Source organism: Podarcis erhardii, assembly GCF_964252035.2.
Source record: "Podarcis erhardii genome assembly, chromosome: 12".
NCBI classification, from domain to species: Eukaryota; Metazoa; Chordata; class Lepidosauria; order Squamata; family Lacertidae; genus Podarcis; species Podarcis erhardii.
In genome coordinates this window covers 26,088,519-26,116,245 of record NC_138513.1, presented here as the reverse complement: position 1 = coordinate 26,116,245, position 27,727 = coordinate 26,088,519, and the positions used below count along the sequence as shown (strand labels likewise).

At 42.9% G+C, this 27,727-nt stretch overlaps 1 long non-coding RNA gene across 1 annotated transcript in view; it reads right to left on the bottom strand.

The window, feature by feature from the left end:
* The window catches only part of LOC309352932, a 41,704-nt gene extending 17,694 nt beyond the window's left edge, over positions 1 to 24,010 (bottom strand). Inside the window, exons 1-3 of the long non-coding RNA XR_014161493.1 lie at positions 23,862 to 24,010; positions 21,959 to 22,069; positions 15,379 to 15,454 (exon numbers count right to left, since the gene is read on the bottom strand). This is a non-coding gene — a long non-coding RNA (uncharacterized lncRNA). The remainder of the gene's footprint in view (positions 1 to 15,378; positions 15,455 to 21,958; positions 22,070 to 23,861) is intronic.
* Positions 24,011 to 27,727: the final 3,717 nt, after the last annotated feature.

Here is a 27,727-nt window from a genome sequence, read left to right as displayed (position 1 = left end):
ATGAATTTGGATTTCCACTGCCAGGTATCTTCCTTGGTCATCCTTAAAGATCAATTTTGGTTCAAATTTTTCCTTGACATAAATCACAACTCCTCTTTTCTTGACTCTATCTGATGATATAAATTCTTGTCCTAATCTCTTGTTTGTTAAAAGTTTTCTATGTATCCTGGCAATGTGGGTTTCTTGTAAACAGATTACATCTAGATGTTCCTTCTTTAATAAATGAAATACTTGGCCCCTTTTTCGAGGGTGGTTCAAACCATTGCAGTTCCAACTGAAGAGTTGCAGAGACATTTTGGTTACTGGGTAGATCTTCCACCGACTGCACCAAGTTGTTGTTCCTCCTCGGTCGGTGCTCGGTTCAGTCCAAAAGATAGATTTGAGATGTCCGGTACTTCCTCCTCACTGACAGTTCCTTTCTGAAGATCCTCTTGATTTCTTTCCAAAAAGAACTCTTTATCCTGGTTTGTTTTTATTTTAATTTTCTTCCCTTTGAAGCTAAAGGACAGCCCTTGTGGAAATTCCCACCTGAATGGGATATTATTCTTCTTAAGTAGATCAACTAGTTCTTTAAATTGAGATCTGACCTCCAAAAAATATTTAGGAATATCCTTGAAGATTTGAATCTGAGAATTTTTAATGACCAAGGCCTTCTGGAAGTGTAGGTTCAATATTTTGTCTCTTTGTTCCTTTGATCCTAAGGTAATTAAACAGTCTCTTGGCTTCTTCCCTTGCTTCCTGCCAATCCGAAAGGCTGAAGTTATCATAAATTCATCTTCCTCTCCATCTAGCTCATCATTCCAGAAGTCTTGAAATTTATCTGTGAGGAATTCCCCAAGCTTGTCCTCTTCCTCTTCTGGAACCAGTCTTAATTTCAGATTCTTACTTTTCCTTTCCAGTTCTAGTAGGGCTAATGCTGAATCATGTTCATGTACTTTTTTTACAATGGGCGCAAACTTTCCTTTGGTTTCTTCAGCAGTGGACCTAGCACTCTCAGCTATTCTCCTTGTTTCCGTAGATTCTTGAACCAAACGGTTTATAGAATCTGTATTAGATGAAATTGTTGTTGTATTCAGGTCTAATCTTGTTGTCAACTCCGTCAGTTTCTTAGAGTTCTCTGTAGACTGTTTGGTAAGTTCTGCAGATTGCTTAGTGAGTACTTCTAGTGACTGATTTATTTTAAGCAGGGCCTGTGTCATTGACTCCATTGATGCTGCTGTTATTTTTTCTTGTGCAGCTGCTGCTCCTGATAAGGAGCCTCTTTTTTGAGCTTGTTTTTGAGCCTGCTTTGTTTTACTTCTTGTTGAAATCTCTTCTGGCGGGTTGCTCATAACTCAAGGTCATTCACACAGGAAAGTTGCAAGTGGAAAATCCCACTGGATACACTTTAATGTAACTGAAGCCCTCTAGAGGAGGAAATTGTAACCATCCAAAGGCACCCAGAACAAAGAAACAGAAAGTCCAAAGGCAAAAGTCCCATTAAAAAGTCTTTAGTTTGTAGCACTTTACTGTTAGAATTGTAATCCACCAAAGTCCCGAGTATGTTTCAAAATAAGTCTTATTTTGTAGCCGCTGTCCTTTGACAGCTCACTTGACAGTTCCTTTTTTCAGGCGATCGCTGCTCCGGCAGCCTGGCCAGAAGTATCGGCAGCAGAGGTTTTTTATTCCTTATCCCTTTCTTTTGCAGGTTAAATTAATTCTGTTTCCTCCCCCCCTTCTCCTGCACAACAGGGGGGAGATCCTTTCGATGTCTGGTTTAATAAGAGTTAAAAGGAAAGTCCATTTAAACACAGCTTAGTCTTTTCATTGCTCCGTTAATCATGCAGTTCCGGGAGGCTGACTTCCTTAATTTTTGCCTTCCCGTTTTCAGCCAAATCTTCTAAATTTTTTAAGTCCCGTTTTACTTTTGCGATCTTACTCACGGGTATTGTTGTTGCCAATCGTTGATTTCAGAAAGGAATCGGCGCTCTCCGTTAATGGCGACGCGGCTTCACTCCGTAAGCTGGGTAGCGATCCTCAGCACCGCGCTCACCCCGATGCCGCTCCGGAGCCTTTAAAAAGGCTCTTTCACGATGCCGGGGGGGCGCAAAGGTGCCCACCGAATCTCCTTGCTCACAGGCTTCAGCGCCTGTGATTTTAGGGGTCCCCCGCTTGCCGTAGCGGGTAAGACCCGAACTTACGGAGCAGTCCTGCCTCGGAGCTCGAGGCTAGGACCGCCATCAAACGCTGGCGCCGACCGGAAGTCCACCACACAAACTTCTGAGGGTAGAGTGAGCACCTTTAATTAAGTCTGAAAGCGAACCAGTGGCCAATGAAGCTGTTTTAGAACAGGGGTTATGCAAGTTCTGAAGGCAATCCCAGCTATTAATTTTGGACGTTTTGAAGCTTCTGTGTCGTCTTCAAGGGCAGGTGATAGGCACAATGAAGTGGCTTCACCCATATTTGCTCGGGTTCAGACCAATATTTACACCACCTGTACCCTAGCCACCTATGCTCCTGTTTCACCACACACAGGTCAGTAGAGTATCAAGGCAAACTTCGTGCTCCACAGCACTGGAGAGGGAAGCACTCAGAAGCGATTGCATCACCAGCTCTATGCAACTTGCCATTTCATAAGGCAATGGCAGCCTCAACAGGAGCCCCCAGCCATGTCTGCCGGCTATGACTGTCTAAGCATGGAGGGGGCATGAAAGGTGGAAAAAGTGACTGTATCTGTCTTCCCTCATGTGTACAAAGTGCCCCTGAGACTCTTTTTGGTGAAGTTGGAAATGCTATTATTAGAGAACTGGAGCACTCGAAGAGCAATACAAAGTGCCAGATGGCACCGCGAAGTGAGCGGTGTGCGATTTACAGTAAACAAATTAGTTATCTTTGATGGGTCATGGGGAGAACAGAAATGGGCTCCAGCTCAATCAGGGAGTACTCTGGAAAATGTCAAAGAAAGCAAAATAAATAAATAAATGAGCAAACAGTAGAACCTTCCCCCATTTAAAAGATGTTGAAAAATGCAGCTAGAGCAACTTGAGTGAAAGCTGTGTGACTTGTAGAGTTTTGCAGCTGGTTGTTCAAGAGCTGTTTGCTGGGAATTCTTCCCCAAATGTGGGAAGTTTCTACAAAAATGGAGAGATTGCCAGTGCTGGAGGACCTCTTGCAAGTGAAGCATGGTTGTTGTTGTTTTTTTAATGGCACAATTTTTTTTGAAGGTAGGATAGTAGTCCGGGATCGACCCCTACATGGTTAGGCTGCTAATACCTATATGTTCACTAGATTCAGAATACATGGCAAAATATTACACATTGATTTGCAACCTCCCACAATTGCCAGATTAAAACGTATCCAGTACCCATTTGTTTCACTTTAAGAAAAAAGTTCAAGCTCTGCACTGTGGGATAGGAAGCAAACACTCCTTCCGATTTAACTACAAAGAAGCAGGGTGAAACTACATAAACTTACACCATAAACAATCTATGCATGCTCCTATACAAAATTACAGGGAAGGAAGCCCATCTAATTTAATCGAGGCTAAGAGATTTATTCCTGGATAATTATCCATAGTACCTTGAAAGTGCCAACATACATAAAGAGGTCCATTATTGCATGGGTGGAAATGTATAGCCCTCTCCACCCAAGCTGTAACATGAATCGGCTGATATTGCTGCATGCCACACAGGTAGTATCGTTCTGCCCGGACACTGAGGTCCAGCGCCGAGGGCCTTCTGGTGGTTCCCTCGCTATGAGAAGCCAAGTTACAGGGAACCAGGCAGAGGGCCTTCTCGGTAGTGGCACCCACCCTGTGGAACACCCTTCCCCCAGATGTCAAAGAGAAAAATAACTACCAAACTTTTAGAGGACATCTGAAGGCAGCCCTGTTTAGGGAAGCTTTTAATGTTTAATAGGTTATTGTATTTTAGTGTTTTGTTGGAAGCCACCCAGAGTGGCTGGGGAAACCCAGCCAGATGGGCAGGGTATAAATTATTATTATTATTATTATTATTATTATTATTATTATTATTATTATTAAATGAAGACTTATGGTAGGGATGAGCAATGTGGATACTTCTGATTTCAGCAATGACACACTCCCAGGGAGAATCTACCTATTCTGTCCCCGCTCATAGAAATTACACGTCACATCTGGGATACATGGGGGTCTGGCTCCATGCTGTAACCACAATGTCTAATATACCAATCAGGTTTGAATCATGTCTGGAAAAGTAGTGATCACCTGTGATTCCCCTACCTGGAGATGCCAGGGCTTGAACCTGGGTCCTTCTACAAGCAGAGCAAATGCTGCACCACTGAGCTAAGGCCTTTTCAGGTGATAGCTGCCCCCACCTCCAATCTCAGATGGGTTAAGTACTGAGGCTGCCCTTGTGGGTTCAGGAGCCCCCCCCCCCCACATGCACACCCTTAAAGCTGGAGGTGGGTTGTCAACAAAATTGTTCTTTTCTTGCATGAGGCCCGATTCAGTGGGCTTCAATTTTTGTACCCCTATTTCTACTGCTAAATCCAGGTGAATGCATTTAACCGAGGTTCAAGAGTGTAGCTCATAAAACAGATTCTGTGAGTTCTGTTCCCTCTTTACAACCACTGCTTCTAAAAGAAAAATACATTTCTGAATAGACTGTTATCTGAAGTTATCAGACTAATGTATTAGCTTTATTTATAATTGCTGTTCTGTTCCCCAAGGTGCAAGCTACCAAGAGAACCATTAGAGTCACTTATTTATTTATTTTTTTACTTTTGTAGTAGGAACAGCTTTGTAAAAATTACTTTTTAAAAAGAGCAAGCTTAAAGTCTTTTCATTTAATCCACCTAAGTAAAAAAGAAAAGCTGAACTAGGCAGAATAAACATGATTTCTCTGATGTGTCTGGTAAAAGGATTCTCCTGGGTAGAAGCTCCAACTTCTATTTATTTCACTTTATCAGCTCTCCATGCTGCAGAGACCTTGAAGAAATGTTGGGTCCCAGGGAGTTGTCACTCACTGACTCCTATAATCAGCTTCTAACCCATTCTCAGGATCTTGCTTGCTCAGATACAGAGTGATAAGTCTACAGAAACCTGTCTGATAGAAAGTTCAATTCCTGAAGTTAGACCACAAACAACTGCCCTATATAACACCCTAACAGATAAGTCCTACAGGTGGCTCACAGAGGGAACTGAAGGCAAAGGAGCCAAAATATCCACAACCCTACAAAGTATATGGGCAGGACAGAAGGGTCTGCTTTCTTTCTTTCTTTCTTTCTTTCTTTCTTTCTTTCTTTCTTTCTCTCTCTTTCTTTCTTTCTTTCTTTCTTTCTTTCTTTCTTTCTTTTTGTTTTCAAGGCTGGCTGCACTGCTGGGGAATGGTAAGGCTTTGGAACCAAGCATTTCCTGGATCTGTCCCCTTTTTGCCATTACTAGTGTCAAAGCTCTGCCATTTGCCCTTCTTCGTGTGCCTCCTCCTCAAGAGGTCTGGAGGGTGACAACACAGGCCTTCTCTGCAGTGGCTCCCTGTCTGTGGAATGCTCTCCCAAGGGAAGTTCGCCTGGTACCTTGATTATACACCTTTAGGCACCAGGCAAAAACGTTCCCTTTTAACCAGGCCTTTTAAAATGAGGGGTGGGGTGTGGGGTGGGGTTATTGGGTGGTTGTTGGTTATGATGATGATGCATTTTGGTTTTATATTTTGATTTTATTCTGTGAACCACCCTTAGACCTGTGGGTATAGGGCAGTATATAAATTCTAATAATAATAATAATAATAATAATAATAATAATAATAATAATTAATTTGCAAGGTTTCTACTGCAGCTGGGAGAGACCACGTGAAGTTACATTTCTTTTGTGTATCTCTGCCCTTGGAGAAGGCGAACCAAAGTACCTTGTGGTCTCTGGGACCCCCTTCCACAGACTATAGGACTACAGCTTATAAAGGCATTTTAACCAACAATGGGCCAACTACTTTGGTTCAGCTTTAAGAACATAAGAGCAGCTTGCTGGATCAGGCCAATGGCCCATTTAGTCCAGCATCTTCTTCTCACAGTGGCTAAGCAGATGCTTGTGGGAACACAAGAGAACTCTCCTTTCCTGTGGCTTCCAGCAACTGGTATTCAGAAACCTTACTGCCCTGACCATGGAGGCAGAGCATAGCAATCGGGGGCCAATTTTACACTTCTGCTGCTCTTGGAGAGTAACCTTGTAAAATGGGGTAACAGCTAACAAACAATGTGGTTGGATAGAATTGCCTTCCTTGCTAAGCATGAAGAATGCTATGAGGAAAAAACCCATTCAGACACTTACTGCAGTCCAAGTGAAAAGAAGAAGATATCAGAATCACTGAACAGTGCTTCTCAGCTGAAGTGCACACTGGATTTGGATGCATCCTGAACTGAGGTGGGGTCCCTCAAAGGGATTTGGGATTTGTCCAAGACAAAGTGGGACCTGTACAAAGGCTTTAATGTCTCAAAGCTAGGTTGTCACCAACCTTTTTTGGGCCAGGGGGCACACTTGGAATTTTGAGAAAGTGCCCTGGGCACAGAACAAATCACAAAATGGCACCCATGGGCATGAGGCGCGACACAAAATGGTTGCCATTGGGTGTGGCATAAAACAATATAGCTGCCACGGAGGTATAAGCATAATACAAAATGATAGCATATATAAAATGGCAGAAAAAGTGAAGTATGCCCCTCCTACATCAGCCACAGAAGAAGTACCCACATCAGCCATGAAGGGAGGGGGATTCTCAGCTCAATAAAACGTGAAATATTAGCATCCAATGAAGTTTGAATCAAGCCAAGACAAATAGGAACTGATCAGCCAAAGCAAACTATCATCTTTTTGATAGGATGTTACCGTGACCTTTTCATGAGTGTCATATGAGGTTCTGGCAAGTCCATTCTACTAGTAACCAGAGGGAAATACTTTTACCTGGAAAGTAAATTCCTTTAGTTCTTCCCACTTCAAAATCAGCTTTAAAGGACCCACTTGTTTACAGCTTGGATTATTCCTTACCTAGGGACACCTCTTTCGCACCTGCAATTCACAGATCAATTGCACGCAAGTGGCATGAGGACGTTAAGTGATTCCTATTACACTCACCCTAAAATACTAAAAGCTGACCCTGTGGGGAAACCACTGAAGCCATCCTTCTGAAATTTGGCAGGATTCATGCCCTCAGAAAGAGTGATCTTACCTGAAAATGTTGCCCAATTCTGCCCAATATTTTTTTAGAAGTTACATGAATTTGGCACAAAAGCCTCCTGGACCTATTTGCCTGTAATTTGGCAAGCTTTAACTACCAGGGTGGTGAGGGGTGGGGGAGGGGATGCTGGTACACCTGCAGATGTCAACCACTTCTGAGTATAGCTGTTCTTTGCTTTTCCAGTAGTGAATAGGGGAGGAATGAAGTGGACTCACATGGACTCTGAGACAAATCAGACACCTGGCAAAGGAACCTTGGGGTTGATGCACACCACTCATTCTTACCATTGAATAATGCACACTGAAGAAGGAGGCATGAACTAACATTTTACCTTATTCTAAATTCTGGTCACTTCCCAAATACTGTTGAATTCTCTCTGTTGAAGTATGGCGGTATCTGAGTTGCCAAATTGCTTCAGCGTGCAATACCAAGTTCCTGTCTGAGCCTCCCGAAATCAATATTTAGATGTAAAGGAGTTTCTTAGCCTTCTTCAAATGATTTGATAACATAAATTTGTTCCTTGTGACTGCAGAACCTTTTCTTTATTTAAAAAAAGAAATCCCTCTTTGCATTTCAAACCTCTGTGCCTCTAGTATCTGTTTAAACTCTTTCCCCTTCTTTATTAACTCATCAAAGCTAAAATGCCATTAAAGAGAGACATCGTCTGTCCTTCATAAGACAAATGTTAAATACTCTTAGCTCTTCTCAGAATCATCCCTTTAAACAGCATAACTATGATCTCTAATATCTCTCAGCCAGATGTTTCCCAGTTGGAGAGTAAGGTTTTGATGCAGAGTTTCATGCTCTTAATCAATCTTTAAAGAAGCTTCTGGAGCTTCCAGGATGCTGTGAATTATATTTCTACTAATTCCGAGACTGCATTCTTCCCCTGACTTCATTATCTGCACACAAAGAGCATCATTTTCTAAATGCTCTGAATTCATTAGGGTTGCTTGTGTTTTGAGGAAGACTGCGATCATGGCTCGCAAAGCAGGCAACTGGTTTTGGTTTTTTTGTTGTTGTTTTTGTCTGCAGTTGGCATGGATAATTCCAATCAATGTTTTCCTTTTGCAAGACCAGAATTGTTCTCATGCTACATTTTCAAAGTTCATGACTAGATTCCTGCAAATCAAATTCATTTCCGAAGAGGTTAAAAACAAAGAAAATGAAGAACATTGTTTTTCTAAGGATAATTCCAGATGTGATTTTCTAGATGATCTAAGGCTTCAAAATGAAACCTTTGCACTCAGTGAAATGACTTCCCCATTCACTTGCATGAATGGTGAGACGGTTCGACATGGGCAAAGAAATTCAGGCAGGGATCATCCTGCTCTTTGGAAGTGAAAAGGGTGCCCTGAATGCAGAGGAGTTCTCTGCTCACATGGGATTCTGGATTGCAGCAACTAAAGGTTAACTCACTTCTAGAATCTTCTCCTAGAAAGCTCTTGACCTTGACACAAGTATTGTTGTCCTCACCTTTTAAAGGCCCATGTCTTTGCAACAGAAAAGTAATAAATCAGCCTTTAGAATTTGTTTTAGAAGCAAGGGAAAAAAAATCATCTGCTTTTGTGAACTAGGAATACTGAACTGAACTGTCTTGCCAAGATTACCTGAAGGCTAGACAAGCAGGAAATGCAACAGAGCAGGTGATCACACCAATTCATCTCTTCTACCTTCCCTGGGTCACAATCACTGTTTCCACTAATGACTCTGAATACAAAAGTATCAGTAATCTACATCTCCACCTCATTTTTTTATTAGAATACTTCTCAACCCTATATTATACCTTTTTTTTTTCTAAAGTCAAAAATATAATAAATAAGTACAGAAACATGAGTTTTGTCTTTCCAATATTCAATAAAACACTATTAGTTTTCTATAACTAGTTGTTCAGCTCGTACATAACTAATCTATTGAGCAGATACTGGGGCGAACAGCTGCTTTGTGCTGCAGCCAAACAATAAAGCAAATCAGGGTGATTTGTGATTGGGTTTACCCACACCTGAGACAAACCGTGATGTCAAGAACACATCCCGAGTTGGATCAGGGCCTCCTCAAAACCTCATGCTGCTTTATCTCTTGGAAAGCTACTTTTCTGCACACCATATCACTATGCTTTTTTCTGTGCCACTACAGTGGTACCTCAGGTTAAGTATTTAATTTGTTCCGGAGGTCCGTTCTTAACCTGAAACTGTTCTTAACCTGAAGCACCACTTTAGCTAATGGGGCCTCCTGCTGCTGCCGCGCTGCTGGAGCCCGATTTCTGTTCTTATCCTGAAGCAAAGTTCTTAACCTGAAGCACTATTTCTGGGTTAGCGGAGTGTGTAACTTGAAGCATATGTAACCTGAGGTACCACTGTTTGCTTTCCTCAGTCTATGGGCTTTGCAAGAACTGAGCCTGTCCCAAATGCTGCCTGCAAAGCACTGAAGAGCTTTAGGTGGCTTTCTTAATTTATTTAAGAACAACAACAAAGGATGGGGTTTTTTAGTCAAAAGTTTCATTTACCTTTTTTTTTTAATGTCCATTGCTCTTCTGGAGCTCTTCAGAAGTCTGCAGGCAACATTTGGGACAAGCTCCTGCTACAGTGGCTATTGAAGGATGTCTAAGGTGGCTGGGGTGATGATGCTAATTAAAAAAAAATGTACAAGAATACAAACCACTCAACCACCTCTCAGTTATTTCTTCAATTTCACAAGGATTTGAACCTACAATTGCATCAATGAATTCAACAGCAATCAACAGAAACATGATTATGACTCTAGATTCAGTTAGGTAGCCGTGTTGTTCTGACGCAGTCGAAATAAAAATAAATAAAAAATTGTCCAGTAGCACCTTATAGACCAACTAAGTTTGTTCTGGTATAAGCTTTTGTGTGCATGCACACTTCTTCAGATACAGTCATATTATTATAACTGTAAACTCCCTATACAGAAGATCATTTTTTCTTCCAAATTATTGACCCCGGTATGATTTTAGCTTATATAAGAGATTAACTTTTCTGTGGATTGCCTTGATGCATGTTTTCAATCTGAAAAATGCCCAGGTTGCCCGACAACGTATGGTTGCTCTGTACTTTCTCATAGCTCTTTGCAATATATCAAGTGTTCAGCCAGGATTAAAATGTCAGTTGCATAGAGAGACTGAACACTGGGGCGCCTTAAGTATTCTGCAGGGTTGTTTACTGAAACCATCTGAAAGGGGATATATTTCTTATTTAATTGCATGCGTCTCATCCAGCATCTCAAACAGCAAGGGCAGGATATCTTTACATGGCACAAGTGTCCTTGTAATTTTTGAGAAGTGACTCAATGTGTCATCTGCTGTGACCTGCTTAATTCACCTCCCTCTCCTCTTCTCCATTTCACCCTTCCTTCCTTCCTTCCTTCCTTCCTTCCTTCCTTCCTTCCTTCCTTCCCTCTATTCAGCCTTTTCCTTTGTATTATTCCTTACAGTTATTTTCTCCCCTGCTCCACTATTTAGTGCCTCTTTTCTTCTCCATTTCCAGTTTGGCACTGCTGGAAGTGCTATGTTAAAGTGCTCTCAGTTCTCCAACTGTGAAATGAGCGTCTTAGCAACCTTCCTTACATGGTCAACCCAAGAATTAAAAGAGGCATTTCCCAGACAGTTCATTTTTGCTATGCAATTCTCATATGCAGTTGATCTCCTGGCTATGCAGATTTCCCCAGTTAGGAAACTGCAGCTTCACATCCCTTGTTGTGTTAAATGATTGAGGAAAGTGCTATTTGCCTACCACATGCACACAATGTATTCATGACTGCAAGTGGATGGCGACTTAAGTGTCACCAGCAACCATTAATCGGTGTCTGCGACTATCATGAGTGACCAATGACACAACTCTCCACCCCAAATTATTCAATTATCCATGGCTTTTATGGATAAGGAGCCCTGGGGTGGAAAACAGGTACACAATTTAAAAACAAAAGCAAAACAAAAAACATTCTGAAACAGTGAAAACGTTCTAAAAACAATTGCAATTAAAACCATTCTCCTATCCAATGATCTCAGAGTTGGCAGAGGAGAGAGAAATGAAGAATGGGAGAAGTGAGAGAAAGGGAAAATGTGCATATATTTGTTTATTTTTTAACAGTGTTTTATTTTTACTGCTGTAAAACCAATTGCAAAAGGCTGATTTCTCACCCGCCATTCCACAGTAGGCAACAAGCACACATTTAGTGCTTTAAATGCCGCCCCAAAGGAGGACTAACACAACAAGACCCAATACATTTTGCTTCTGAAGGAGAAGCAAATACCTCTTCCCCGCCACACCCAGAAAAGGTCAAGGTGCAGAGTATCCAAAACTGTCTTATTTTGGCATCTGAGACAGAAGATTCTACTCCTTCTTTGCAGGAAATGTACAATGACCGCTCCCCACTTAAAACGGGGGGCGCCTTTTGCGTGGACGCGTGCAGCCCTGGATCTGGAGTGGCCCCATCAGCATAGGCTTTGCCTTCCCTCAGGTGGGATACCTGGAGGTCCCCGCCTACCTGCGAGTTGTCCAATCCCACCTGGGGGAAGTGTTGCCAGGGAAACCAGGCCAGGTAAGGGGAGGGATTACCTGCCCACACAATAGAGGGTGGATCTTAATTGTTAATCCTCACTTGGCTCCAGAGCTTCTCCCACCCTACCCACCCTCAGTTAATGTCTTCTTTTGCAGGTTAACTTTTCTTCATAGGTTTTGCAGGTTAACCTGTCTCCACAGGTATGCGGGCGCTGCTACGATAAGGTCGCTGTTAAAGGGCCGGAAAGGAATTTCCCTGCATTGGCAGGTTTCGCCTTTCCCGTAGCAAAATGTCACAACTTTGGCGGTATCAGGCCTTGGGCGGAATCCTTTAGTCCATCTTCCTCTTTGCGGCGGCGATACCAGGGTTCCCCGTTAAAGGGGTTTTTGAAGGGAGGCTTTGGCCGTACGCCGAAAGGTCGTCATTGCTCTCCCCTGCGGCGGCGTAACGGGGGCGGCTATCTCTGCTTGAACATATGTTCTCCAGAGCCGGCCCATCCCCCCCCCCACACTGGATAACCCTGATGCTCCCTAGGTCCCCGGCTGGGGACTAGGGAGGGAGAACGCCCAATGCCTGAGCCAAGGTCTACCCACATTTGAAATTTAATAAAGTTGTGGCCAATTTAATCCCATAGCACGTTGTCTAGAGTCGTTATTCCACATGACGGGGGGACCACTCGGGATCTGGGGACTCCGCCTGTCCACGCAATAATAATAAAAATCAGCAATCTGCTACCTTTTCTCAACACCCAAACCAGAGGAAGCTGCCTCATTCTGCCTAACATTAGGGCCAGTGACAATCCCATCTTTCCCTTTCAAGGCATCATGACTCATGGTTTTCATTGACTGTGTGCACTTAAGCCATCCAAAGCAGCAACACACATATCTTTGTGTGGAGGCAATTCTCTGAGCCTTCAAGTACTGCACTATCAACTGTAGTGCACGCATGAACTGGCCTCAAGCTTTGATAAGCAGAGATGGGGGAGAAATTCAGTTCAATTCACATTTTGCGAATTTGCACTTCCTGAAAGAAAATGCAACTATCCTTTCAATTTCACACTTTTGTTAATTTTGTGATGTAGTCCTTCTACCAAAAATGTGTACATAAATGCATATATTAGATCAAGGTGTGTTAAAAATGCAAATGCTCATGAAAATATATTTTAAATATGCATTATGTTAGGTGATTTTTGGCAACGCTGCATAGGAAAACATATATTAAAGCAGACAAGCACGCTAAAAGCCTGACCAATTCTTGTGAGAACTTTAAAAAACCCTCACAGACTGAGGGAGAAATGTGCTGAACTAAATTTAAGATTGGAAAATTGAGAAATGGAAACTGACAGATTCATCTGTTCCAATCTGAAAGGAGAAAGTTTATAACTTGCAGTGTGATTCTCGTCCATTTCCTGCTGCTGCGCATTTTTTTTTAGAGGAATCCTATTTCCCATGGTTTACTGACTTGGCTCATTTGTGTACATGCTAGCATATTACAATCCCTGAGAAATAGCATACTTTGAAAGCCTTATCAACAGATGATAGATCTTCCATGAAAAAGTAAATCTTGTAGGTTGATTACACTGACCTAACAGTTCCCCTAATCTTAATTCTTGCATAAAAACGTAATTTTGCAAGATAGATCCTGCTGGGCCTTAATGAAGGCACATAATTTATTTCAGCTTTTTTTATATAAAAAAATCCTCAGTCGAGCATAAAGGCATGAAGTGGAAATCTGAGCATTATTAAAATGATTCCATAAGCTAAGACTGCCTACCGCAGAGTTTGAGCTAAACACAGCAATGGGTGATGAGATTCAGTGGGTGGGCAACCACAATTGTCTTTTGAATTAAGTGGGGGGTGGGATCAAGGAGGAAGAAGAGATAAAAAGGTGTCAGGTTAACTATCATGCAATTATGTGTGTGTTCAAGAAATCAGAAGTGGAATTACATCAATGTGCAATTTACTAAGAGGTTTATTTCTTTTTTCAAAAGAGAATTTAGCAAATGTTTGATTTGTGTACTTGTGTCTTTAAAAACTCTAGTGTTCCACTTTATACACAAGAGTGTACACAGACTACCTTGACCAAAGGACACTCAGCAGTTTTAACCTGATTATTACACAAGCACACAGCCACTGCGCTTCAGATAAAAGCACCCAGAACTTCACTGCCAAGCTTAACTCAGAAATCTTTGCTGGACTATTGCGGCTCAGCAAGGATGGCAGAGGTAACAGCAAAGAAATTGCAGCAAGGTGTAAATGAGTACATCTTACTTGGGCAGCCCTGGTTCTCTACACGGCGAGTGTGCAAGTTATGGGGCTGGAAATGCCTTATCCCAAGGAAGAGGTTTTGCTTAGTTAACTGATCAATGCATATAAAAATAAATAAACTGTTTCCTAGATGTGCTCCTCCATCACTTGTATTTCGGACCTTTCCGTTTCTTCTGAAGTACTTTACAGCAGTTATTGAAATTAGTGGTGGACTAACTCCTCTCAGCTCAGTGAGGAATTGTGTTCAAATTTTCCAAAACAGCTAGACAATTTCTTTTCTCTCATCCCCCCACAATCCCAATTCCAAATTGGGAAATGCCTTCTCTCTCCTAGCAATGTCATCAGGATTGCAAAGGGGTCCAAAATCATTCATTTCTCCCAATCCCAAGCCCAAATCCCCCAGTTTATCCGTAATTGCCCCCCATCAGTGCCACATCAGTGCACCCCATAAATGGGATGGGGGTAGGAACCTACATCAGCCACTGCCATGCTCACTCACAGAGACAATCTTTGCACCTTTTTCAGAAAAGAGAGAGAACATGTGTCTAGTCCTGGCATCCAGTGAATTATGGGAATATTTTAGGGGCCACAATCCATATAGGAGAGGCTGGACCAGTGCAAACAGAAACTGACCGGGATGAGCAAAGTCTCCTGTGCATTGTGGATTTTTGAGGGGCTATTTATTGAGACCTTTTGTAAGCACCATAAGAGGCACTGCAGACACACTGGTGCCCACAGGTGTCATGTTGGAAACCCTTGTATAACTGTTCAGCCAATAGTGTGAGTGAGTGAGTGAGTGTTTGTTTTCATGGTTGGGGGTTGGGTTCAGGGAGATTTGCAGACAACGATCAGTTTCAAGTCTACTTTAAGGTTTCATAAATTTTCAAAGTTAAGGTTATTATATAATGTTTTTTAACCAAACTGAGATCCTTGCATCCTCATAAAGTTACCCATTCCCAAGTTTTAAAAAGTCATGATAATTATGATTCACTTGTTAGATCAAATATTTTAATTTCTTCTGCAGAGGCTATCCTTAGCAAAAGGTCCTGGCAGACCAATTTAGTTTAAAAGCCTTGTATGGAGGGCAAGGAAGAGGTTATTAAAAGATGCATAGACTAATACAGGACTCAATAAGTCTCGCTTTTCCCCCAAAAAACAAAGGAAGCCCATTACATTTGACCTTTCATCTTTTGAAATGATTAATCTTTACAGCAAAATTTTTCCTTAATCAGCTCTTTAATGCTAATCACAGAAAATGACTCCCCAACTTTTAGAAGCTTAATTTGGAACAATTCCTGCTTCCAACACCTCTTTGAAACACAGTCTTAAAAAGCGCAGTTCATTTCTGCTGGGGACAGACTTCTAGAAGGTCAAAAAATAAAACTTGTGCTATTTCTACTCACCTTATATTAGAAGATGTATCAAACTACCCATGAACACTCATACGATATATCATTGAACATGAATGGATCCAGTGACCTGTAGAGGACAAGGTTATTGAGCAACCTATTAGACATGCTGACAAAAATACAATATTTGGGTCATATTATACAACATAAAAACAATTACTTTAAAATGTTTCACTGGGATAGTTTAAAGATACAGCTCACAAAAACAAATTAACTTAGAACAGAAGACCTCTTTATGCATTACATTTAGAGGTGACACAATTGGGTATAGGCACCAAATAAGGCAACCAAAATAAGCACCTGTAAGTGAATTAGAATTGTGCACTCCTTTACGTCTTAAAATATTACTTTAAGTGTTTTAGTTCAAAAGTTTGCCAAGCTGTCTTAGGCATGCTTCGGGGCCTGGGCATGCCCAGTTTTGATTCTGGGTGTTTTTTTAAAATAATAATAATAATAATATAAATAGAATATCATAGACATTCCTATAAATAACCAATCGTCGTGTCTCCATTCACCATACACTTTATACAAGCAGGTATCATAAAGTCAATTGTTTCATCGATATTACGTTCTGTCTACCTGAACAGATACACTATTCTTACGATTTTTAGCTCTTATTTTCTGATAACAGAAAATTTATTTTTAAACCTTGCAACAGTGGATAAATTTCTTCCAATGTTCCACAGCAAATTGTTTTATTTTTATGCCCCTCCTAAAAAATCTTGGGTGTGTGAAATATTGTACTTCGTTATTCTATGCCACACCCTGTTTCTCCATTTTCTCTATGTCAGCAGTTCTCTCCCCAACCTCACACCAGTTTTTGGCCATTGAAGGTGTTATGTACTGAAGTTCTCACCCTGGGCCAGCAGGGGGATACTGTAGATAGTTATGCAAATGAAGGATTGAAAGTGACGTTCAGTGATTGGATAGTTTTAGAAAGTTGCTACAGTAACGTTGTACTGGAGCTCTATATAAGCAGGCTGACTGAGCCCTTCAGCTCAGTTCTGTTCTGGCCTCTGAATAAACAAGAGCTGTTTGAAGAATCACTGTCGTCTGATATGTTCACCCACAACTTAACAGAAACATTGGCACAGGCAGAAATCAAGAGGCGAGGGGAGATAGCTCCATCATGCAAGCATTGCGTTGAATTCTTCCCCATATATTTGCTTGGGCCACTACACAGTATCTAAGCAGGCATTCCTAAAAAGAAAAACAACCAGTTTTTCTACTTTTGCACATATAAACCTCATATGACAGATTTTATTACAATCTGGTATGTTGTATACTGCCTTGATATCCTTTTATGAAATTGAGGATTATAAATATAACACACGCGTCGCAGGGCCAGCCCTACCATTCGGTACAGTGAGTCAGCTTCCTTAGGCAGCTCATTTGGGATATAATGAAAGGGCAGCAAATTACTAGACATCTGTCACTGCATGTTTACTGCCAGGGAAAGGTACCTGTGAGATTTTCTGCCTAAAGTGGCAAAATAACTCGACCAACCAGGAGTGCTTTGTAGCTTGACATGGAGGGGTGAGGGTGGTGTTATCCACTGCTCTGCCGCAGGTAGGAACATGTTTTTTGGTAGTCCAAAACAGCTGTATGCATGCTCCATCATCCCTGAACACTGGTCCTGCTAGCTAGGGATAATGGGAGTTGTAGTCCAAAAACAACTGGAGACCCATGTTTGGGAAACTCAGTACTAAGGGAATCCAGTCAATGTTTTATGTGCTCCAGTTCACCACAGTCTTGAATAGTTTGAGCCCAGGATCTACAGAAAGCTCAGGAGCTCTGGAAGCTCTGGAAAAGGTGTACCTATGGGTTGGAGAAATGGGAGCATACAAAAATCACCTGTCAGGCATTGGAAGTCCTCCTGTGGCACCTGGATCACACCCCCCCCCCACCCTTGGCTCAGCACACCAGTACCTGCTTTGCCAGAAGAAATCCACCAGGATCTCTACCAGCAAAAGCTGCTGCTTCTGCAGGAAGGAACAGAAGGGGGTAGAGAGATAGAGAGCAGCCACAAGGAGGGGCATTTCTCCTGTCCAGGAGGGGGCACTGATACAGCTCGTTGCCAAAGGCACAAGGGACCTTAGCTGGTTGCCAAAGGCGCAAGGGACCTCAGGAGACTGCACTGAGGCAGGTGATGAGATCTATTTCTGACCAACTTTTCTTATGCCTAACACGTGTTCAGGTTTGTCTTATGAAAGATGGGTTGGTCACCAACCTTCATGTAATTAGTACACATAGGAGCCAACTCTCCCCTCCACCCCAATAAATTATTTGAGGGTGCCTGCCCTGCCCAAAGTTGATGAACGTTGCCATTCAAGTGGGGTGTGAATGTTTATGTATCTTGCGGTTGATTATGTAGGGTGGGGCTTACCTGCCCCCTCTCCCAATATTTTATTCAAGTTGGCACCCCTGATAGTACAGAAAAATAACCTACAGAAATTAGCTATGGCCTGGTTTATATGCCTTTAGGAAGGAAATAGCTTCTGTGTGGTAGATCCTGCTTCAGCATTCTGTGCTTTTCTTAACCCATCACAGCAGCTCCTCCTTTCCCCGCTGCATACCATTCTGCAAATGTGCACAGAGTGGCAGCCTAATAAAAGTGTGCTGTGCAGTTTTCAAATTCTCTCTCCATATGTGTCTCCCCCCACTCGTCTCCCTCCCATTTATTTCCCTTTTGTGCGTTCCTTTATAGTCTCATTTTTTGTTCTGGAAAACTTTAGACTTCAGTTAAGATAAGCTTCACGGAAATGGTAACAGTAATTAGCACATGCAAGGGCAAGTTCCTTGGGGGATTTTCGAAATAAGAACTTTCCCTACCGAGATAAATAGTGGCAACGTGGAAATCAAAATGTTTTGGTAGCACTTGATAGAACCACAAAGACTCTCCAGTGAATTTTATCACATGGCTATGGACGCCTGTTCAGTGCTCCGCATAATAAAGAAATGTCTAATGTCAAAACAATTGCCTCAGAAACCTAAGATAAGTCTTTATGAAAAGTGCGAAATCTTAACACAAAAGAAAGGCCTGCTGTTTCTCCAACTGCCTAAACAAATTGAAATAGGCAAGTTTTTAAAAATATAATCTCTCTCTCTGATAACTTAATTTCTTAAATGGGGCCCTATATGAGTGCTCTTGAGCAACAGTGGGGGAAAAAACAAGGAGTGTCAGATAACACTCTGTGTGTTTATTGTTTCAGTTCTTTGCCTTTTAACTATTACAGTGTTCCATTTCTCTTTCAATCATTTTAGGAACAGTTTAAGTACTGCTTGCCCTCCTCTATCATGGCAGTGACCCTATTATTCTATTATATAATGCAGCGCAGGGTAATAAAAGAGACACCCACAATCATTAATGCACGCCAATACGTTCTCCCTTTAATCTTCCAGCATCTCTTTGCCTCTGTATGCGTAATTAGTACACGGAGATAAACTGCTTTTCAGCTATGTTTGATTTATTCAGTGTGGTGTAATTATAAATAAATTGAATCAACGAATACTGAATAAATCAGTTTCTGCCGAGAGAAAATTGAAACCGGTGGCCTTTCGCACAACGGAATCACTCTCTTGTTTGTCCTTTGATAGCTGCTAAAATTTCACTCTGTAAATATTTCTTTGTAAATTAGCTGACAATATGGAAATGCTCTTTATTCTCTGCGAAGTATACACAAATTGTTGTGCCCCCCCCCCGATATGCACATAGTTAGCAAACATAAATAACTGCAAAATAAGCCATTTTGGGGGGTTGCTGCTGCTGTGCCAAATAGAATTAATTGTGATATTCTTTAGAATTGTATCTGTGGAAGGGCCCAATATAATTTGCTGATAGTACAGGAAATACAAGGAGAGGGCATTGCAAAGTATGTTATCTTCCTTAAATACCACCCTATTAAAAAGCACAGGACGGGTCAGAATGTTTCCATATGTGATTTATAAGCACAAGCTGCAACCACGACCCAATATGGGCAGTGTGTGATTTCTAGAAAAAGACATGCAGAGGGTTAAATCTGTTGGGAGGTCACAGCACCTTCCAGTGTGTAAGCCCTTTTCTCCCAACCCCTACCACCGTATCAGAGGGATGGGGAATGTGAGGTCCTCTAGGGGTTGTTGCTCTGCAACAGGCATCCCCAACCTGCGGCCCTCCAGATGTTTTGGCCTACAACTCCCAAGATCCCTAGCTAACAGCACCAGTGGTCAGGGATGACAGGAATTGTAGTCCAAAACATCTGGAGGGCCAAAGGTTGGGGATGCCTGCTCTACAACCACCCCAACATTCATTGTTGACTGTGGCTGATGGATGCTGGAGTCCTACAACATCTTGGAGGGCCACAGACCCACTCATCACTCTGTAAACAGCTACTCCATATTTAAGGGGAGAAATGTACCTGCTCAAGGGCACTTTCATTGGTCCCCCGTGTTAAGGCCTGGAACTGAAAACAGTAGCCGGAGCAAGCCTTGCCACAAAATTAAATGCTGAGCACATAGGACGTTGGACTTAGACGATCTGCATTTAAATCACAACTAAGAACATAAGAAGAAGCTGTTGGCTCAGGCCAAGGGCCCCCTCCAGTAGAGTATCCTGTCCCCAACTATATGAACATGGGAAGCTGACAAGAGGAAAAAGCCCTCGTCCCACTTATGATTCCCAGCAACTGGTATAGTAGTAGTAGTAGTAGTAGTAGTAGTAGTAGTAGTAGTTGTTATTATTTTATTTATACCCTGCTCACTCTGGGTAATTCAGAGACATACTGCCTCTGACAGTGGCGGTAGAATAAGAATGGCCATGTGATATTCTCGTTTACAGAAGACAGCCATCTATTTGAAGGTGATGACAAAGGGCAGTAGTTCAGTAGTAGAGCATCTACTTTTTGCATGAAAAAAGTCCCAGATTCAATCCTTGGAATCTCCAAGTAGGGCTGGCCAACAGTCCTGCTTGAAATCCTGGCAAACCACTGCCAACCAGTGTAGACAAAATTGACTTTGATGGACCAACCGTCTGACTCACTGAAAGGCAGCTTCCTATGCTCCTCTATTTAAAAGGGTTGTCTTGTTCAAGTCTGGTTTTAAGATAATTAGCAAGATCATAAGTAGAGCAGAGATGTTAGTACCTGGACAGTAATCTGAGTAGGCAGTGTTTGTGGGTGGTTCCCTAGACTAGATGGGTGGGAGATTGCCTGCTAGTGCAGAATTCAGCAGCCAGGTTACTCACTGGAGTAAGACGGTTTGAGCATATTATACCGATCCTGGTCCAACTGCACTGGCTACCAATTAGTTTCTGGGCCCAATTCAAAGTGCTGGTTTTTACCTATAAAGCCTTAAATGGCTCAGGACCGCAATACCTCAAGGACCACCTCTATCCATATGAACCTACCCAGACCCTGGGATCATCTTCTGAGGCCCTTCTTCGTGTTTCCCCTCCTCAAGAGATACAGAGGATGCCCACACGAGAATGAACCCTTCTCTGCAGTGGCTCCCTATCTGTGGAATGCTCTCCCTAGGAAAGTTCACCTGGTGCCTTCATTATACACCTTTAGGCACCAGGCAAAAACATTCCTTTTTAACCAGGCCCTTAGTTGATTTGATTGACATCCTATGCCCTTTTAAAATGGGGTTCTTTTATTGGGTTGTTGTTTTTATTATATATTTGGTGGTTTTATATTTTGATCTTGTTCTGTGAACTGCCCTGAAGACCTCCAGGTATAGGGCGGTAACAACTTGTTCACAATCTCCCCCAGTATGGTGAGATGTGTTGTATTTCTACATACAGTAGTACCTCTGGTTACATACTTAATTCGTTCCAGAGGTCCGTTCTTAACCCGAAACTGTTCTTAACCTGAAGCAGCACTTTAGCTAATGGGGCCTCCCGCTGCTGCTGCTGCGTCGCCACCACACAATTTCTGTTCTCATCCTGAAGCAAAGTTCTTAACCTGAGGCACTATTTCTGGGTTAGTGGAGTCTGTAACCTGAAGCGTATGTAACCTGAAGCGTATGCAACCCGAGATACCACTGTACAGTAATTCTTTCTAAATTTGCATCTGTACATAAAACTTAGCACAAGTAAACTTGCAAACCTGTTACCTGTTCTCTGTGACACATTTCTTCCCTTTCTTGGGTGACGTGTATGTGGCCACTCAAGTCACAGCTAAATTGTGTGATCCGTCATCTGGAGTAGCTGCGTCATTCAATCATGCATTTAAATGGATGTCTCATTGCACCCACAATGAAATTCCATCACCAAATGCCTCTCACTTGAGCTTTGCAGTGGTGCATTACCACTAACATGCATGCACAGTGCTTGAATTATGGGAAGAAAGGTAGGGGCCTCCTCAAATGAAAGTTGCAAGTCCCAGCTTCTGACTCCCCTGGATTTTTAGCCTTGAAGTCAGGTCCCCTGCAATAGCTAAAGGGACCCTAGCAAACATAAGAGGGACTCCCCTCTGGCAACCCTGTAATTTGAGCACTTTGTATGTATGGTAGGGCAGGAAGCGGCAAGCGCACATCAGAGCCCAGTTGCATCAGCGCAACATCCTGATCAGAGACTTTACCTCAGCCAATTACTTGCCTGACAGATTGTACAGCCTTTAGCAACCAAGGGTGCACCTCTCGTTGGCATGCCTCCAACTTCCAGGAATGCAGCTGTAATTTTCCCAGGCATAATGACTTGCATTTAGATCTGGAAGCAAGGGAAATGGATGGCACAATTTAATTTAAATATCGAAAATAAAGTTTGAATCCTCTGCCGCCTCCACCCCCCACCCACCCACCCACAAGGACGCCAATGTCCTTCCTCATTGAGATTAAAGAGGCGCTTTGCTGGCTAAAGCCAGCGGAAAGACACATGACCCCCACAATTCCTCAGAACTGCTCTGCCTTGGCGATACACTTGAGGCGTGGCAATAAATCTGCCAGCTTACGAGGCACAGACACGGCATAATTTACAAAGGCAAAACAAGATAGCCGTGTAATAATTCGTCACTGGAATGGGGTCTGGTGCTTTGCCATACCAGAGCAGGTCACTCCTTGATGAGTGCTCTGCCGTGCCGGCCGTTCTTTTTTAAAATAAATAAATAAAGTTGCCAGTTGTAAGTTATCTCATTTGTGGCCTCTCTTTTCCCTCACAGCCACTTCTATTACCCGGCCTGGCATAAATCACCTTGCTCTGGACACAAGGGTAAGGATATGGAGCCTTCCTCCTCATGAGGTAATCAATACCACTCCAAAGATAAGCTAGCCATCGAAAGGTGGCAGGGAAGTGTCAGCTCCCCCCCCCCCCAGGAGCTCTGCATATGTTGCCAAGGCAGTCCACTTCATTGCAGTTTACCTGACCCGGGAGGAGAAAGAAACAGCGCAGAGCCTGCTGACAGAGTCTGAGAGGCTACAAAGTGAGGGTTGCCACAGAAAACGCCGACTGCAGCTGCCTTTACCATTTTACACAAGCAATCTGCATGGTGTGTGTTTTATTATTATTTGTGAGGCCGTGTGCCTCCAGCTGTGTACACATTGAAAAGAGCACACCTCCCTCCACAAAGAATTCTGGGAAATATAGCTTGTTAAGGAAGCTGAGGGTCATAGCTCTCTTGAAGGGTAAACTACCTGAGGCGCCCACCTGAGCTGCCAGCAAGTTCTGAAGCCTGAGGGGAAATACCAAACATGTTACTGTAACCAAATAAAGTGTAGGCTCTCCCACCCCACCAAGGAAAATGCATATATTAACCCTCATAGCCCTATATGGCATTTTGTTAATTCACAAATCAGACTGATGGCGTTTTCATTCCACCTGGCCCATATTTTCCCTTCTAAAAAAAAAAGCAGATTGGGAGCATTAACTTTACAGAGACCTGCTTTACGCATAATGAGGTAGGAATAAGGAGGCAAGCCAAGTGGACTGTACCACTTTTCAAGTGGGGCTGTAACCTTTGCACATCAGTTCCTGGTGTCTCCAGGTAGGCCTGGACCAAGGCCCTGTTGGAAACTCTGGAAAGCCCCTGCCAGTCAGTGTAGGCTGCACTGAGCCAGACGGACCAATGGTCCTGTTCTGCAGAAGGCAGCTTCCTACACTCCCACTGTTTCCAAATGCTTGTAGGGAGGGGTGTGCGTAAACATTTTCCTGTAAGTAAAAAACCAACAAACTCTTTGCAGAAGGCATTGGACTGGGCTACAACCTTACTTCCTAATACACTAGTTTTTGGTAGAGACGGAGGTTTACATGAGGAAACAATCAAACTAATTACCCCACCTGCAGTCCAGAGTGGGGCATGTTGGAGAGAAAGCTTTGGAAGGAAGATTCTTACTTTCACCCACCCTCATCCACCTTTAAATAAACATTCCCCATGAAAATGCTTGGGCTACAATGTATTGCATGCACCCAGCTTTACAAATAAGTGAAGATTTTACTCAGAGTTGCAGCAAACAAGCTCCCACCAGTAAAATGAAGAAGAAGAAAAGGAATGACCTTGTTTCCTTACCAAAGAATCATGCAGACAGAGGCAGTGGAAAATCTCATTTTAGAGAAATTCACCCACTTGGCTTTTCTACAGCTGCAAGCCATGCTGCAATTTCTTCAAGGAAGCTGAGACAGGGGGAAGAGGGAGCAGCAAAGGCTTCTGGGAGGAGAAAGGAAAGATCTCAGGTGAGAGCTGGTAGCAATTACTGTCCTCTGCAGGTGTTAAGGGCTAAGAATTACTTTTAGGAGAGGACTCTGTATTCTACTTATGTGATTTGTAGTTATAATTTTACTGTATTGTGGATTTATTTATTTTTTATGAAAAGAGAGAGAAGGCAGCTACCACAAGCTCTAGACACAGTGGTGTAGCGTGGGTTGTCAGCACCCGGGGCAAGGCAAGTAATTTGCGCCCCCTAACCCATGGATTTTAGTAGGGGCAGAGAGCTAGTGCGAGTGCGCCCCCCCCACCGATGTTGCGCCCGGTGCGGCCGGCCCCCCCTGCACCCCCCACGCTACGCCACTGTCTAGACAGAAGTTACAGACTCAGCTGCCAGCAGAACATTCCTTCTTCCGTTTACAGGGATTGCTCAGGAAGTTTGGAGACAAAGAGCCCAACAGGTATTGCATTTTAAGGCAGAGTGGGGTCACTGGCGTGGGGCTAGCATATTGAGTGCTCCATAGGGAAATACTTCCATTTTGCCAAAGGGGTTTCGAGTCCTGCTAATGACAACTGGGTATATATCATCTCCCAGCAGGGGTTAGCAACGCCGTTGACAAAAATGGTTGCCAAATTTGTGAAGTGTGAATCGTTGCATATGGTTTACGAAAGCATACAGGCACACACTTTTCAAACTTTACAATCACTTCTTTTCAGAGCAGCAACCTTTGAGGACCTTAATTTTAAGTTAAAAAGATGCTTATGTAGGGCTGAGTGGAGGAAATGCAGAATTTCCTATAATTCCTGGGAATAAGCAAGGAAGATATCCTGGCATTGTGTAATATAAGCCCTTTCGCATAATAACAAGTGGCTGAAAGAGAAGTATACAGTGGGGATGGGAAACCTGTGGTTCTCCAGATGTTGCAGGAATGCAAGTGCCATAATCTCTGACCATTGGGCTATGCTGCCTGAGGCTGATAGAGCCCAAACACATCTAGAGGGCCAAATGTTTCCCATCCTTGCAATATAGGCTCTTGCAAGGTGAGAAAACAGAGGCTTGTAAATTTATTGCTATTATTATTTCGTAATACAAGCCTCTCAAAAAGCAACAACATAGCACCACTTTGAAATGACACAGGAGCCTCACTACCAAGTCCCTGCAACACGGAAAAAGAGCTATGGTCTGCAGCCATTAAGATGCCACAGAACTCCACGCATATCTTCCCTGTTGTTGGGGTGTGTGTGTGTGTGTGTGTGTGTTAAAAACTCTTCCCAGTACTTTTATTTACTGGTGACAACTAGCTTTCTAACAAGGGGATTTTAGCAAAAGAAAGCAAGGACTACTTTATGTAATGTTTTTGCTCTTTGCCAATTACAAAGAGGGTTGCCAATAGTGGTAAAACAAAATGGCTTGTGTGCAGGCGAAGATACTAAGCTGTTCCTTACCTTATGTATGTAACTGAATGTATCACATACCAGCTGCTTAACCCAGCCCCTCCCTCCTCAAAAGTGTGCATATATCAATATTTATATATGTTTCACATAGACTGTTTGGAAATTTATAGGTCTCTTGCCCTTTAACAGTTTAGTACAACGAGTCATTAAATCTATAAGTGTTAATTAATTGATAAATACCATTTGGGAAATAGCTGGACATGCATTCTGATGAGTCTGGATTGGAAGTGTCAGGAGATAAAGCTCTCAAATGAAGAGCTTTGCTAAAATTAGAAGTGGTTGTACCAGAAACAGATAAAGGTCAGCTCCGTTTTTCTGTAGTGTAGATAAAGGGATGCTGTTAGGGGGACAGGGAGAAAAGGGAAAGCAACAACAGGGATGCAGCTCATAAGGGAACCGCAAGTCACTGAAGCTAAATTAATTTGTCTTTCTGATGGCTTTGCGTTCATGATGAGAAAATAAATTTTAAAATCGAGATATTACGAAAGCCCCAGTCTATCACACCTCTCCTGCAAGGCCCATCTAGGTGGGCAGCAATGCATGGCAATCTAAAAGTGCTAATTAAGGTATCCAGGCAACTCTCCATTGTCAGCCTTTCCCTCCTCCCTGAAACACACTAAGTTAACCGTTTAATTTTTAGGACTAATAAGCATGAAGTGCAGTGACATTTCTAATTGTTACTCTGATATTTGGGAGTTGCTGAGCTGCTCCGATGTGGCTGTTAATCTAGTGAAAAGCTTACAGCCAAGCCAACTGAAATGAGAATTTCCTCAGCCCCTCACACAAATACGAACAGGAGGACAGGACTTTATCCAGACATCACCGGGCACTTAGGCAAATGTGGTGTGCTGCTGCAAGCCAAGTTCCTATCGAGGTGACATGCCAGACCGTGATACCTGCCTACTATGATTCTCTAGGAATGAAGTGATTTCAGTGCAGACCCAGAGGAAGGGATACACCCTGCAGGGTTTGGCCACAGGTGCTTGTCAGGGAGTGCAAGTCAAAGACATCTCTTCAGCTGCCTCCTTGTAAAGACGCGACTAGAGCCCCACTTGGGCATTTGCTTTCATGTGATCAGTCCAGCATCCTGTACAGTGGTACCTCGGGTTAAGTACTTAATACGTTCCGGAGGTCCGTTCTTAACCTGAAGCACCACTTTAGCTAATGGGGCCTCCTGCTGCTGCCACGACGCCTGAGCACGATTTCTGTTCTCATCCTGAAGCAAAGTTCTTAACCCGAGGTACTATTTCTGGGTTAGTGGAGTCTGTAACCTGAAGCGTATGTAACCCGAGGTACCACTGTACTCACTGTGGCCAGCCAGATGCCTGTGGGAAACTCCCAAGCAGGACTCGAGCACAAAAGCACTCTCCCCTCCTGCCATTTCCAGGACCATTACTGTCTCCAACCATGGATGCAGAGCATAGATGTCATAGCTAGTAGCCATTAAGAGCCTTATCCTCCATGAATTAGTCTAATGCTCTTTTAAAGCTGCCCAACTTGGTACCCATCACAGCCTCTTGTGGGAGTGAATGCCATTGTCTAACTATGTTAAGAAGAAGTACTTTCTTTTATCTGCTTGGAATCCCCCAACATTCAGCTTCTTGGGATGTGCATGAATTCTAGTGTTATGATGAGGAAGAAAAACTTTTCTCCTATCTACTCCATGTAATTGCACCTCTAAACTAAGACATTCCCAAATGCTGCAATCTTTCCTCATAGAGGAGTTGCTCCACCACACTCTTTTATCATTTGGGTTGAAATGGTGCAAGGTCTGTCGATGGTGCTACCTTAAAGCAAATCAAAGGAGTCCCAGGATCAAAGGAAGTCGGCTCTGGAAGAGGCTGGGAACTTCTCCCACTGTAGAGGATCAAGCTCTTAAGTCATTTACATTGGAAACAAGTGAGAGAGGAAAACATACCTGGATGAGCTCTGTCTGTTGTTGGCGACCACACATGGTCTTGTGAAAGCACTGCAGGCATGCCAGTCGGGAAAGTGAGAGGAATTGCTGCTAATGAGTCGTTTGTAATAACTGTTACATTTTACCAGTCATATTTTGTGCACTCTTCAATACCACCTTGGCATCATGTTGACATGATGGGCAATCTACAAATAGTAGATCCCCATCACCTGGCCCACCATGTTCCACATATTGCAACGGGGTGTATGTAAGTCTGGAGAGCTTGCTGTTCCCATGTGATTTAAAATCTTGAAATCTGCCTTGGAGGTCCTGTGATGGGTCTCACAGTCCTGGAACTCACTTCCAAATGAATTACCAT